The sequence below is a fragment of the Brienomyrus brachyistius genome, chromosome 2, assembly GCF_023856365.1.
Source record: "Brienomyrus brachyistius isolate T26 chromosome 2, BBRACH_0.4, whole genome shotgun sequence".
NCBI classification, from domain to species: domain Eukaryota; kingdom Metazoa; phylum Chordata; class Actinopteri; order Osteoglossiformes; family Mormyridae; genus Brienomyrus; species Brienomyrus brachyistius.
In genome coordinates, this window is record NC_064534.1 from 14,693,416 (window position 1) to 14,703,114 (window position 9,699).

A 9,699-nucleotide genomic window follows, 5' to 3' on the forward strand; every position below is an offset into this window, starting at 1 on the left:
TCCCAGTTCATCCGTGTACTAATCTATTTACGACAGTTGGTTGTGCGAGTCGAAGCTCAAACTAACTCGAACTCAAACTAAACGTGAACGTTTTCTTCTCATGTTAATTCCATTCTTTGGATTTATTGGCGTGGTTGTGTTTTTAATATTAGCGTTATGTGCAGAATAGTATACGAGGTCCACTCAATTCAGAAATGCAGATCGTGGCAAGCTTGATGTTCATAATCATAACCACACGATGGCAGCAACACACAAGACTACAGATACAGTACAACATAAAGTAAGCGCTCGTAGTCCCCTTTGTTTACCTTACTTGTTTGCCCTTACTTTTAGCACGATTTGCTTTGGTATTTACACTTATGGGGTTAGAAACCATCCCAAAATGTAGGAGTTTGATTACATTAGAACTATCCGTATTTTTTTTTAAATTCATTTCTATCTACATTTTATGTAATAATTTCCGTAGCATTTTTAGAGTATTTTTAAAAAGTCAGGTTTCAGAATTATATACTTGAATGAAGGGCAGCATTCAAGAAAACTATTTTTTTCTAATTTTCACAAAAAAATACACTCAAAAATATATTTTAAATATTTTAGAATAGTACTTTTCATAATGAAAAATCTTCAGAGAAGGTCATACATGCAGATGTTGACTTCAGAGCACTCTATCCATGGGGTCCAAAGACATGCTATAGGCCAAATTACTGTAAAAGTTTGGTTGCAACTGTTCAAACTCATTAGTTGTACTAGTTGTGAGTCTAATTTCTTATGTCTTATACATCTCCTGCTTCATACACAATATCATTCATGGCACTTTTAAACAGGCGCAAACCTCCTCTAATGTTTGTGCAATCGGTCTCCTGCTTGAAGCCACAAAAGGGTTTACAGGCTTTATCTAGCAAAAGCACAGACCTGTAGGGACTCAAATGAGGACAACAGATGTTGATTCCGAGCAAGGAAACAAAATGACCTGGTGTTCCACCAGTTCCGTTAAGATGGATAGCACGTTACTTTGACTGCTTCTCTTGATAATATCAAAGAATATATTTCATGATTAATGATAAATTAAATGATAACTATAGAACCCTCTTACTATGCATTCAAAATGATCTTTTAGATGTATTAATTAATTAATTAAGAGAACTGCTTAGTAATTAGGGATCTACTAATGTTTAGGTTCAAGTAGGATCTTAATTGGGTTGATATGTTAGATATACAGATAATTTATAAGGTGGCATGTATTGAAGCTGTACTACTATAGTCACACGTTCCATGTACGCGTCTTTCCGTATAAAAGCACAAAATGTGAAATGTTATTATAGAAGTAATATATGACTTATATAAGGCCATAAGAACATATAATGAAAATATTTTTCCTGGAATTAATTCAAGCTGCATTGTGGTAGTTCTGTTGTTTTATAGAATACAGGTATGACACTGTGCAGCTGGAGTATGAATGGAGTGCTGGATATATATATATATATATATATATATATACATATATATATATATATATATATATATATGTGTGTGTGTGTGTGTGTGTGTATATATATAGTACTGTGCAAAAGTCTTAGGCAGGCAAAGAAAATGATGTTCAGATTATCCTTATGTTGGTGTAAAACTATGATATTATGCCTGTCAAAGTGTGTCAGCTCAGCCATTTCAGAACCTCTGCTGAAATCATCCTAGTATTTACAGCGACCGTCCAGTGCAGCCATGTATTGTTTGACTTGGCCACTAGCACACCTCATACAGCTAGTCAATCTGTCACTGACTTTTTAAACCAAAATATTTAATTATTTAATTGAGCTGTTGGTGAAATTTAACAAAATCGTGGAACGGCTGAGGTGCCCCTGAGGAGAAGTTTGGGAACTGAAGCGGTGTTCATCTAACCATCCAACTAGATATCAGTAACTTTCTAGAAAACAGAAGAAATTCTTGCTAGTTGTTTATTGTGTCACTCTTAATTTGCGCATGTTCTAATGTTAGATTGTGTTTTTTGTTCTAAGCCAAAGTACACTTGCTACCCAGATAAACAGCTTTAAACATTTCTTTGGACTGCCTAAGCCTTTTACACAGTACTCTGTTTGTGTGTGTGTGTGTGTGTGTATGTGTGTGTGTGTGTGTGTGTGTGTGTGTGTGTGTGTGTGTGTGTGTATAGATAGATAGATAGATAGATAGATAGATAGATAGATAGATAGATAGATAGATAGATAGATAGATACACGCAAAATTATCTAATTTGTCGTGTGATTTCCATGGATACTATGTAAAGAGAGTGTGTGATCAGTAAGCAGAGGAAACGAGTAGAACTGTGGTTTATTGTAGATATATATTTAGCAATGCATGAACTGCCAGATCAATGAACCTAGCTGCTTTGCTATTAGCATGTTTGTAGTCCTTCTTAACAATGTTTACTCAACGTAATTATGTTTCTTTATTGAAGTGCCAACTGTGGCACAAAACACATGAAGACCACTTGTATAAATCCAGTTCTGTCACTGGAAAATAATATTCATTTGAACAATCATCATCAGCAGTTAAACACATATTGAGCATTTTGATCCTGTTAGAAACATAATATCAATACTGCCCTCATCAATGACAGGCTGCTCTTGTGGGACGTTTCATAATGACTGGATTGGGGTAAGGTTCCGTTCTTTTAGTTACTGATCATATGCAGGCACCTGAAGGTTACTTCTTCTCTGGTGAAACACCATCCATCCATCCATTTTCCAAACTGCTTATCCTACTGGGTCGCGGGGGGTCCGGAGCCTATCCCGGAAGCAATGGGCACGAGGCAGGGAACAACCCAGGATGGGGGGCCAGCCCATCGCAGGGCACACTCACACACCATTCACTCTCACATGCATTCCTAAGGGCAATTTTAGCAAGTCCAATTAGCCTCAGCATGTTTTTGGACTGTGGGGGGAAACCCCACGACGACATGGGGAGAACATGCCAACTCCGCACAGACTCGAACCCAGGTCCCAGAGGTGTGAGGCAACAGTGCTAACTACTGCAGCACCATGCCGCCTCCAGTGAAATACCAACTAATGCATGTATAATGGTGTCAAATCTGTTTAAATCATTTAAAATGCTTAACCCGGCCAGGTGCCTCGTACAAGCCACGGACCCATTTGGGAGGATCTGGACGACAACGCCCCCACTGGGTTATGTATGGGAGCCCTCTAGCGTGCGAATTGGCAGACCGGCGAAAGCATATAGGCAGGGTCACATTCGCGTGGCGTTTATAGGGTTGCCGGACAGGTACGTAATTTTATTTAAATACAGGGCTCAAACTGCGCTAGTATTTACCTCACATAACGAGTACATGTGTTTACCTTTTCTTATATATGACCTTGAAATATAGGGGAGGACTTACCATAAGGCAAAGGATTAGGCAACTGCCATTAGGAACCCTCTGAAGATGAAATTTCCATTAGTTATATTTATGGATACGTATTTAACCCATACAGGTTGTTTTATGTTGGTATTTTATCATAAGCACAACAGTGCAATATGGAATCATGCAAGCCTATCTGATAAGACACAAAGGGGAAATTGAATTCGAAAATGGGAATTATTCCCCACAAAGACTTTCTGAAAAAAAAAGCTCAAATGTTGCCTGGGATGTCAATTTTCACTTGAGATGTGGCAAAGCCTTGGGCTACAGAAGAGGCCAAAAGTATTAAAAACTGACTGAGAAGCAGAGTTTGATACGGCAATGCAGAGACAATGCTTGGCAAACTCTGCAGGGAGGGGGAAGCCTGTCTGAATCCTTTGCCACCAAGAAAGTGGCTTTTCCGTGACACTAATGTTCTCCTACCACTGTAGCTCTTGGGTAAGTCTCGCAGCATCTCTCTTGTTTATGCCTTCTATTCTATCTTAGTTTCTATGCCCCTGTGCCATCCACTTTCCCCTAATTTCATATACTGTAACTGATGGGAGGTTTCATTTTTTTGGACTCTATGTCCTGCCTGTTCTTCTTGACCCTGAATTAGCGGAGTGAAGTCAAATGTTTTTGTAGAAGAATATCCATCACCTAAAAGATAGTTGAGCATATACTTTATCTTGTTATATAGCTTTTGAAAATGTGTATCAGAGAAATGTTTTCTCCCTGGCATGTAATACCATCTATAAAGCGGCTGCACAAGGATTCCGAGCCCTCTTTTGTCAGTGGTGTAAATGGGAATGTATCCCGGCACATACACTCCTCAGCCACTCTCTCAAAGGGGTGGGGTGTTAGTCAGTCCCCCAGTGATGCGCGATGCGATGCACTGACACAGGAGAACGGCATATTTGACAAGCTCCGATGAGATATAGCCAACGGCCAGACCGCCGTGTAACCAAAACAGGATGTTTGGTATGACAGCAGTGGGGACAACAATTTGAATAAGTCAGCCTCCAGTGAGAGAAGAGGTAATGGGCCGACACAACAGACCATCAATCACTGACACATGCTGAAGTTCAGTCCAGAGTTTCCTCAAGCTCTCAACGCTGCCTCTCAGCTCACTTTATGGAGAAATGTGCTGATCTGATGGACAGCTGACTGTGAGGTTTCCTTCAAGTACAGATGCTCCCCAGGTTACGATGGGGTTATGTTCCGATAAACCTAAAATGAGCAATACAGGGCAAATCCCAAGGGGATGAATGCATTCTGAGCTGAACTACACTTAGTCCAGTCCTTAGTGATTACTGAAACCATTTGAAATGGACTGTCTCTAATGTCCTGTCCCAGTGGGATAATTATAGAGTTAATTCATCTGGGAGGACTGTGCTGCTTGTATGCGTAACAGGACAATCGAGATTGAGCTAAACTGTATTGGTGCATTTTAAATGGGCAGGAAATAGCATGAGCGGCTTTTCTCGAGTGTGAATGGGAGACAGTCCTGTGCAGAATATCTGAAGGATGGGGCATGTCGAAGATAGGTGGTGGGTGGGGTTTTAGTTTAATAGGCACTATTGAAAGGAACTATATGCCGTAAACATCAAAAGTTTCGACACACCAAGCCATATACAAAGGAAAGTGATAATGTTGCATCACATGACCTGGCCACCTGACATGTGGAGCAGAGTAGAAATGGTTTTGGAGGAGTGAAGGAAAAGCAGCCAATGAGTGCTCAGAATATGTGTGGGAGCTCGACCAGGACAGTGGGATAAGCATCCCAGGAGGCCACCTCATGGAACTGGAGTAGAGGAGAGAGTCAGGCAGTCCCTGGAGCTATTGGGGTTAGGGCCCTGCTCAAGGGCCCAATGGTGGCAACACTCTCCCATGCCAGGGACTTGAACAAGCAACCTTCTGAATCCAAAACCACAGAGCTGCCCCACCACCATGAATAAAATTTTTTGTTTACTTTTTTTGGTCAGTGCATAATTTCATGTTATTTTATAATTGTGAGGTCTTTATAATTATTAGACAATAATACAAATAATATAGATAGGTGTGTCCAAACATTTGATTAGTATGTAATCTGTTATTTTTGTACAACCCTATCTATTCTATCTGTCAATCCATCTAAATACATGGATATTGGACCACAATATTTAAAATATTGATTCCGCAATTTGTAAGATCGACATTCACTCCTTAAATATCTAGCTTCTCTGTATAGATAATTATAAAAATCCTGGTTTCAAAGAGGAATATTCAGACTTTTGAGTGGTACTGTAAGCCTTTCATCAGGAGACCTGGGAACACGTCATCATGCAGTCTAGGTTGAGTGATTGTTGGCAGGGGGAGCTTGTCACTGTTTGTCGTGGACCTCAGTCAATCAGTCAGACCTCTTGCTGTGTAAGTGTTGTTGACAATTCTGGTATTATCATCAGTAAGCACACTGCTTTCACATTTCTCATTGTTGGAAGTAAAAAAGGCAGAACCCTTTTTTCAAAACAGGTAGTTACTGTCAGTCATATTTTTTAAGCTATTGAAGTATCTGATGTGCCCACAGCACTGTATCTACAATGTACATAAAATTTTCTCAAGATCTGGTTGGTGTCAGAGACAGTGGCCACACCTCTAGTTTTCTCTAAAGCCTGTTCCAAACTCTTGTAAAAGCACCATTCATATAATAATAATAATAATAATCAATCATCATCATCATCATCATAATAATAATCTTTCATTTACATAGCACCTTTCCAGAGCTGAAGGTCATGTTACTGTGTCAATGAACACTGTGTTTGTTTCCCTTATGAAGTAATTCTGGGTTCTTCTACTCTTCAGCCTCTATCTGTTCCACTCGTTGCACCTCAAAGGGTTAAAACTATTTACAAGACAGACTTGCACGTCATTGGACGCTTGTGATACACTGCCACTGAGAAAGGAGTCATTTGACCAGGATGGATATAATGCAGAACTCTCATTCCAAAAATATATCTTTGCCCAGAAATAGTAAGTTGTTTTTCACTTCAGGTTGTATCCCCCTAAAGATCGAAAACAAACCAGAAAAATTACAAAATTTGGTTATTGCATCAGAAAAGATTTGGCGTACTGTTTAGCTCTGTGTGTTCAGATTTGCATTTCTTTATTGAGGTGGTTTCACAGGTCCTGTGCATGCCGCACAATAAAGAACGTAATCATAGTAACATAGCTGGTGCCTAATAATTTGAAGGTATGCTCAGTATTTGAGATCACTGCATTCCCGTCACAAGTGGCTGCCAGCTTTTTTGCTATGAAAGACAATCTTCTTGTGTAATCACTGCGAGGTCTTCGAAAAGAGCAGTTCTTTTTTGTCTGCTGCCCTGTCATCAGCTTTGTTTAGATTGCCTCTTGGTTAAACTGCAGAGCTGGCCAGATCCAACGAGCTACCATGCGGTCAGTGCACTGCTTTACAGCTAGGGGGAGCTGCTCATCAATGCCACAAGCCTGTGGGTAAGAGAGCAGGATGTGAGCCCTTCAGATCTTTTATTCTTATCTGTATCCAAATCACTATTTTATTAGACTCATTGATTGCCTGTTAGTCGGTCATAAACCTGGAATAACTTTACTCATCCATCTATTTGTTTGTTTTTATTTTCTTTGTTTTATTTAGGAGGCAAAGTTTCTGATTCTTTTCTTGTATTAATAGGACTTTGAGGGTAAAACCCTGGTCCCAAAGGTGTAAGGCAACAGTGCTAACCAGTGTTACACACATACAAACACACATACACATACAAATAACATGTCAGATATGTAATGAAATGAGCTTTCTATAATGCAATTCCCTGTGAAATTCCTATGAATACCTTCGTGTGAGACGTTGTGGATGAAAGACTAGCAGGCAACACTGGTTAATTAAAACCAAATAAATGTATCTTCATTTAAATCGATAGGTAAGATGTCATCAGGTACCTGCGATTTATTTATTTTGAGCTTAGGTAGGCTTTGTACCTCAGCTTCAGTTTATATATATATATATATATATATATATATATATATATATATATATATATATATATATATATATATATATATATATATATATATATATATTGGTCATAGACGACACTGTATTCGTACTAAATGGTGGTAAGTTACTCGTGTTCTCTACTGTGAGCAGAAGTGTATAAGTAGTATGTAAACAATATGCACAGACTGCTGGTGGTACCACATGAGACTGTGTGGTTCTAGCGTTTTCCCAGCACAGTCGGGTAGCACCACACTGCATGCACTGCCTACTGTGCCAGCGGATGACTCAGAATGTTCCCTATATGAAGGCCACAGTGCGCCACCTGCTGGAAACCTGCATCACGCATACATCATATCATATGAGATGCTGTACATGCCATTCTAATGTACAAAGGCTCAGAGGTTACTACCCCAAGCATTATTTTCAGCTGTTAAAGCTGTCTAAGGTACTGTTTCTTATTAGTTCATTAATTTTTCTGGGAAAATGGAAAGAAGCTTTTTTTTTCTTCCTGGTTTTTGGAGTGCTGTTCTGCTGTTTTGTTCATCCTTCGGTGTTGTTGTAGGCTGGTGATCGGTCCCTTTAGCACCTGTGTACTTAAAAAGAGAGAGTGCCTTTTTTCATCTGACATACAAACAGCAAGATGGAGATAAATATAGAACATCTGTGTTTCACAAATAGATTGTAAATAGAGGAAACAATGGTGCTGATATTGCACTGCAGAAAAGATCATCACATTGAAATCCTGTTTAGGGTCTTTGTACATCTGTTTTTGCATGTGACAGAGGTGCTATCGATAGCTTAGCACATGGAGTATTTAGTCATATCTCCAATCAGTTCAACCTGTGTTTGAGTACTGTCTATTCATCATCATACCAAATGCCATGTACAAAATTAAGCATAATGATCACCATTCTCCAGTAGAAGGCTGAAGGTATTATAGATCCAGTGAAATGGCTCTGCATAGCGAATCCATTTGGCATCTCCCAGCATGCACCGCGGATGTGTAAATAGCCCTTGTTTGTGTAATTGTAAATATTTGTTATATTCCATATCGTCACGAGTCCTTGCCTGTGTCATATGTGAACCCTGTCCGATCCTCACAAGTCTTTAGCCATTGTATAAATTACTCACCGTGCGTGTGCCTTACAGTTCGGCATCAGACCTCCTTGTGTTTCCACATTATGTGTGGTTCAGTGGTTGTTTGGTGCCTGCGTTAGTCCTTTTAAGGCATAATAAAAGGGCATTCTTTTCCCTTTTAAAAGAAGCCTCCTTGTTTCTCACTGCCGCTGTGATTCCTCGGTCTGCCAGACATTACAACATTATCGTAGCATTCTTCTTTAAAAAACAAGCTCTAAGACAAGCTCTGTTAAACCTAGGTGCACAGCATATGCCAAAGTTTGAAAGTCATTTGAAAGCATTCTTCAAATATTATAACTATTATTAATTCTACTATTCTTCCTCAAAAACATAAGCTTCAGTACTGAGGAGGTTCTTGCTATTGTCTTCTCATCTCATTGTACTCATCATGCAGTTGTCTTCAGTAGACCATGTTTTACTGTATCCATATAAATGCTTAAAGTATTGTGAGGATAAGTACACAAAAACGGATACTCTGACTTGTCTTCCACTGCCCCATACTTAAATGGATCATAAATGGTTTAACTGTATTGTTCCTCAGACTGAAACTCTTGTTCTAGGCAGTCAACTATATTGAGTGTCAATGAGAAAAGGAAAATCTGGTTCAATTACATGCTATTGTCAGAAGTTGTAAACTCATTGGCTATTTAGGTACTGTAACAAAGAAGGGATATAATCCTTAATTTAAAAACAAATATCAGATAGATAGATAGATAGATAGATAGATAGATAGATAGATAGATACATACATACATACATACATACATACATACATACTCACTCACTCACTCACTCACTCACCCAGCACCCAATGGTCAATTAAGTCAATCTTCATATTAAGAATCAGTCAACTTACGGGTCTAAGACTCAGTATTTGAATCGTCAGCTTTCAGGGGGCAGCCCTACTATCAACATAAACTTATTTAAACACAGTTAGAGATCAACTACTTTGTTAAAATTAGGAACAAAATCGATAAACTACCACATTTTTATTTTGGCTTATTTAGCTAATGCTGTTTTTTGATACTACAGCCTTTATTATTAAAAATATACTTCTGCATATGCTCAAACCTGGCATAATCTACAGAGTACTAAACAAACAGACAAGAAACATTGCTTGATTTCAATGTCAGTCTATAATACTGAAAAATTCCAGCATTTCTCCTTG